Source organism: Phragmites australis, chromosome 18 (assembly GCF_958298935.1).
Source record: "Phragmites australis chromosome 18, lpPhrAust1.1, whole genome shotgun sequence".
Lineage (NCBI taxonomy): Eukaryota > Viridiplantae > Streptophyta > Magnoliopsida > Poales > Poaceae > Phragmites > Phragmites australis.
Genome location: NC_084938.1, coordinates 22,498,086 through 22,504,064, shown reverse-complemented (window position 1 = coordinate 22,504,064; position 5,979 = coordinate 22,498,086).

Genomic DNA, 5,979 nt, shown 5'->3' with positions numbered 1-5,979 from the left:
TTCACTGCTGGACTGCTAGGTGTAGGAGTTGGCAAGGGGTCTATTGCCAGATTTATGTCAGTGAGGAATTACTCAGTGTACTGAGACATTGGAATGATAGAAGGTAGGACAGTGGGACGATGAGAATTTTGTGTGGATTGTGTAGAGTATTATGGTTGGTTTGCAAAAGTGTTGGGTAAAGAAAATATCTTCTAAGAACAAAGTGCAACGAGAACCAACTCACATGAGTGGTTTAAGTTTGGAGAAGTGGAGAGGATAAGAGTGCCTAAAGTTCTCAGGGAAATTTGTCTCTCTTGGCTTGGTGGCAAAGGGTTAGTATTTATACTGATATTCAGAGTGTAAATATACAAATGTGCCCATATGAGGCCGGTAGACATACAAGTTCTTTTCTGTACAACAGGGCATAGGGATAGCCCTGTAAATTATTGCTATGGCTAGTGAGGTGGTGGTCCCAGTGGCTGGTCCTATATTTCGGCGTCGCACTGCACCAGCGTGCTAGGCGGCCACCACTTGCACCAGCATGCCAGGCGGCCGATACTTGCACCAGCACATCAGGCGGCCACCACTTGCACCAGCATGTCGGGTGGCCACCACCTAACGGATATTAAATGCCAGCCATTTCAATGCAAGTGGGGGGCATGCAGGACCCCTCCGGGTTGATCTTTCTGAAGGATCGGTGGCTCCGAGAGTTTGGAGGGCTCTTAAGGCATGGCCTCTGGGACCCCTCCGGATCCATGGGGTTCCGAAGGGATCCTCAGACAGATGGTCCTTGGGCCTAGACTGGCGAAGCTAAGGGGCGTCGGGGGTCCTTGATGGTGATCCCCCAGTAGCATCCCCTTACGAGGATGGCTAGTGGTGCGGCTGTCCCCGCAGTACTCGGAGTAGGGCCTCCGACGACCCTTGGCTCCATGGCCATGGGCCCTTGGCCCTCCGGTGGTTTTGAACTAGGAAGTGCTGGTCCAGCGAATAGGCAGAGTGTCTGACATCACCTGCGAGAGAAAACATTACACACAACCTACGGTTAATGACGTAGCCGCGTCTGGCTGGTCGGTAGTGGGACGTTTGGCGCCTTGTTATTGGAGGGTCATAGGGAGCGATTCCGCTTCCCGGTTATAATGGGGAAAGGACAGGATAGAACATGCGCCCGTGCCCCAAGGTGGCAACGGCTCTTCCTTGTATGGATAAAGGTAGGAGTCATGGCTGGTTGGTGTCCTCATCCAACACTCTCGTCTCTTTTTCCCCTGCTTTCACTAGCGCTCTCGTCGTCCACTGTGCATCTACTTTTCATCGTTGTCGTGCGCTCCTTGTGGTAATCCTAGGGGCATCATGACTCACTCTGGTGCATGCGGTAGATCCAAACCCCTGCCAGGTGTCGTGCGGCATCTGGGGACCAGGCCACCATGCCAGCAGGAGCCATGGGGGCCACGGTTCCCCCGTCGCTTTCAGTGCTGTCGCTGGGCGTAGAACTCTACTATGCTAGCAAGAAGCACCCCTTACATACTAGTGCGCTAGGGGAGTCGACCGTTACCACAGCCGATCTCGATTGGATGGTCGAGGAGGGGAAGATCCCCTCTAGGTCGGTGGCTCACCTTCCGGTGGGTGAGGCGATCTGATGCGCGTTTGCCCGATCTTTCGAAAGGTAATATGATAAGTCAGTTGGTAGAGCTTCGACGTTGATGATTCAAAGGCTCCAAACAGAACAGATCGAGAACCCTCACAACCAGTATACCACTACTCCATGGTTATCAATCGTGCCAAGACATGGTTGACCTCGCCAAGAAGGTTTTTTCTGCAAGCGAATCGAGAACACAAGCAAGAACATATAGATGCAATATAAATATTGCTAATTACCAATGAAGTACACGAGTTGGGGTTCAACAAACTGATAAACAGCAAAACTATCTAAAACAGAATAATCTAAGCTAAACTCAAGCTTAAACCTAAGCCTAAACTACGATGGCTACTGTGTATATATAGAAGAGACGTGAGGAAGGTCGACCTAGGGTTGTGCAACCATGGAAAGAGGTGTGCACAACCTGGACTCCGACCCTGACACGATTGCAAGACATAACAAGGTCCAAAACAGTGGCGCAGCACCTTATTCCTTCGAACTCTATCAGTTGTGGTTGAGCTCATATCCATTGGAAAGGGCTCATTATAAGGTTTGCAGAATATCCAAGATTGCCTAAAACGGACTTCGTATGAGAGAGTTATGCCTGTTTTACTAAAGTGTTGTCCTAGGACTCGACCACAACCACGACCACGATCAGAGCTTAGCCTCGAGTCCGAGTAGACTTGGTCATCAAGGGGCAAAGTTCGGGTAAGGTTATGGTGTTTCTCCCATGTTCCTAAGCAACAAAACAACTCAAAACTTAGTAGTATTTTATTCTCTATGAAGAAAATATGAACAATAAGGAATGAATTCACCATGTGTGTATCTGAGGGAGTCATGGACGTATCACGATCTGGGCCCCATGGAGTCATGAAGTGGTGACCTTTGAGGCCTTCTTGGATGCAGAGCTCAAGTTCCTGGCCATGTCGCTTCTCAAAGGGGTGCTCCGCTACTTCTATGTGGAGCTCCCCCAACTCTCAGCCAACGCCATCGCACGCCTGGCCATTTTTGAATGGGCCATGCGAGTGGAGGGCTGAGAGGGTCGGGCAGAGCTATTCACGAGTATCCATGAAGCAAGTTGCTAGCCGAAGCTTCGGACGAAGGGCGGGGAGACGTAGGCCCTCAGTTTTGTAGCATGAACTTCTAGCTCTGGGCGAAATGCCAGAACATGTTCCCAACGAAGGTCATCAATAATTGGTGGTGCACCAGATGGATGGAGAGGTGGTTCTATTATGATGTAGGCTCTGTCTCCCCCCTCCGTTCTACCAGTGGGGACATTAAGTACGTTCGGACCCTGGTGGTGGATGTCCCTGAGGCTCAGTTGCTTTTGAGGATGGTGCTTCTTCGGAAGTTGACCCGAAAGATGAGCATGTGTGACCTCACGGAGGAGTTCACGATGTTGCGCATCTAGCCTCTTCACGCGGGTTGGCACCACATCTTCGAACAAGGTGGGGAAAGTGAGTCAAACGCGTATTCCAAGCCCACAACAAGTTCAAGTGAGTCTTCTTTGTTGTATAGCTTTGAATATGGAGACTTAGACGCCTTTTTCTTTTAGAGAGTTGCCTCCTGTTGGACCGAGCGGTCGAGGTGGTGGAGAAATTCCTGGGTCAGCCCTTCGTCGCGGAGCAGGACCAGCTCCACAGCTCATGGAGCTGGTGAGGAGCTAGGAGCGACACAACCGGATCTGCTCCCGCCTCGGAATGGTGGCTCTGGCATGGTCAGCTCCAGCGGAGCCTCAGGCCGTGGGAAAGCATGGTAGCACCGTGAGCTCTGAAACTTTGATAATTTCACACCGGGCTTAGACTCTGCTTGGCCCCATGGGCTCGTGTGGTAGTTCATCTGAGGCCGTGCCAGATGGGATGAAACGCTAGAGGCGTGTAGCCGGGTCTGCGTGCGGTGCTACCGAGGACGAGCCTAGTCTAGGGGCCGTGATACCAGGGGGCTATGGCCCCTTCGATTCCTACCGGCCATGGACAGATTGAAGGAGGGAGCGAGGCATCCCTAGGCAACTCTATGGCGTGGGATCTTAGTGATCCCTTTGCCAGATTGGACGTCACAGACCCCGCGGATGTGGCGATCGGAGGTGTAGGTAAGACCTTTGTTGGCCCCCGTTTTGTTATCTTGATGCTTCAGTGCTTGAGGATCCTAACCTTTATATTCCTTCTGGTATTTAGAGGCAGCCTAATTGGAGCTGACCTCATCCTCCGCTCCCGAGATCATGGCACCCTCGGAGGGCTTGATGAGTATTCTGTTGGTGCCCCTGAATAGCACTCCAGAAGCGAAGATTTTGACGCCTCAAGGCCTTGCGCTAGGCCATGGCCTAGACCTTGTGGCTGTCGTGGGGGGAGATGGACCCTCTGTGGCAAGTGCCCCAGTGCTCTCAGGGAGGAGCTTGGGTTTCGAGGCTTTGACCCCAGATGACTTCACTCTCCGCCCGAAGGCATTGAGTATTTTTGCTTCGACCTTGTCGCTCTTGAGGAGTGGAGAGATCGTAACATCTCCTACTCGGAGGCCCCTGGAGGAGGTGGCAACATGTCTAAAGGCGGAGGCTTGACGTGTATGTTTTAGGAGGTAGGTCTTTTTTAGCCCCGATCCTTGGATTGTTGTCTCATCTGTCCTTTCCTGCATCACACAACAACTGTTGCTAGTGGAGGCATTGAGCTGCTCGTAGCGCCAGACCCTCACGAAAGCCCAAGGCACCGCACGGGAGGAAGTGGTGGCGCTCCAAAGCTCCCTGGAGGAGGTAACAAAGTGTGCAGATTCGGTAGAGGGTCGTCTACAAGATGAGACGGTGCACCGGGAGCACCCGAAGGGTTCCCTGAAGGAGGAGGCAGCGCGATAGGAGCGTGCTAAGGCCTCCCTTCTAAAGGATATTGTGTGACAAGAGTGCATGAAGTCCACAACCCAAGAGGCTATAGATGCCCACCGGGTCACGTTGGAGGCTATCAATGAGGCCAATGTGGCCTGTGTGGTCACCGAAGGTGACCCCCAGGACCTTCGATTCATGGCGGCTACATTTCAAGTAGAGCTGAGGGCAGCACGAGCCTTTCTCCTTGAGGCCGATCAGTGCATGCGAAGGATGTGGTGCGAGTGGAGCCCAATGGTTGGCCGAGCGCGTCATAGAGGTCGTCCGTGCCGTAGATAGTGCTCTGACCAGCCTCAAGGTGAAAGACCCACCATTGCCCTTTGGCCCGGATGTCCTGGTTCGGATGCTCCATTGGCTCCAGTCCACGGCAAGGGTGATGGCCAACACTGCTGAGGCCAATGCTGGCTCAAGTGTCTGGGTGGCCTTGGCACTTCAGCTGGCGCTTCTGTACCGAGCAGGGGTCGGCGCGTTGGAGCAGCCAACCTAGGCTTCGCGATCAAGGACGTCTGGCCCAAGGCACCCTCAATGCAGATTCCACTGCCTTGGATGGATTCGACCAGAGAGTATGGGTGAGGCATGGTTGGCCTGCGACACTGTGTTTCATGTCGGAGCATGTGAAGTCCGGTGTCTGAGGGACTCCAAGTTTGGTAGTTCAGGCTCTGTGCCCAAATGGCTCCTCTAGCGTATTGCCACCACCTCGACGGCCTCCTTGTTTGGACATCGCTCCATAGGGATAGTCACCACACGCGGACGATGCTTCACTGGGTCGGCCTTTTGAGGTGTAGTCCTCAGTAGGCTTTACTTTTTTATTTCTCTTCTTCTTTTATGGGGGGGGGGGGGAGATGTAGCATGTTGGTCTGGCCTTCCTGCTCCATGTATTCTGACTTTGCTGACTAACCTTTAGAGGAGCTATGTCTTCTTTTACTCTGTTGATATGCCAAAGTGTAAAGGCTATGGTCCTAATCCTTGAGTAGGACTTACATGTGCAGGCCGGCGACCTGAAACAGCTGGAACCATCCTGAGGGTTTGGGCCGCCACTTCGAGAGAGGGACCCCAAACATCCCAATCCTTCGGGTCTACACTACCTTCCTCACAATGGGTGCGCTTCGTTGTTCCTTGTGATTCCCATGGATACATGGACCTAGGGTGGCCGCTGATGCCTTGGTGAAGGCAAAGCCAGGGGGTCCCTCTGTTTCTTCTTTGGAGACCGGCCCAAGCTCCGTAGGGGTAGACAAGTGGTGGTTGGCATTCAAGGCTGCTAGCTCACGTGACTCCTGACGTTTTGTTCTCCCTTGTGACCCCAATGAACTAGTGCCATCAGACATCCTTACGAACATCATGGCTTGAGTTAAGGAAGAGGATGCTGAGGAGGTTGCGGGGGTGCCAGAGGAGCTAGATTTTACAGCCTTCAACTCATACCCTTTCCAGGCAGAACCCTCAGCTCCTCGAGTTTGGGGGATCCTGTTTTTAATAGGTCTTCGAGCCTGGGGTATTCATGTCG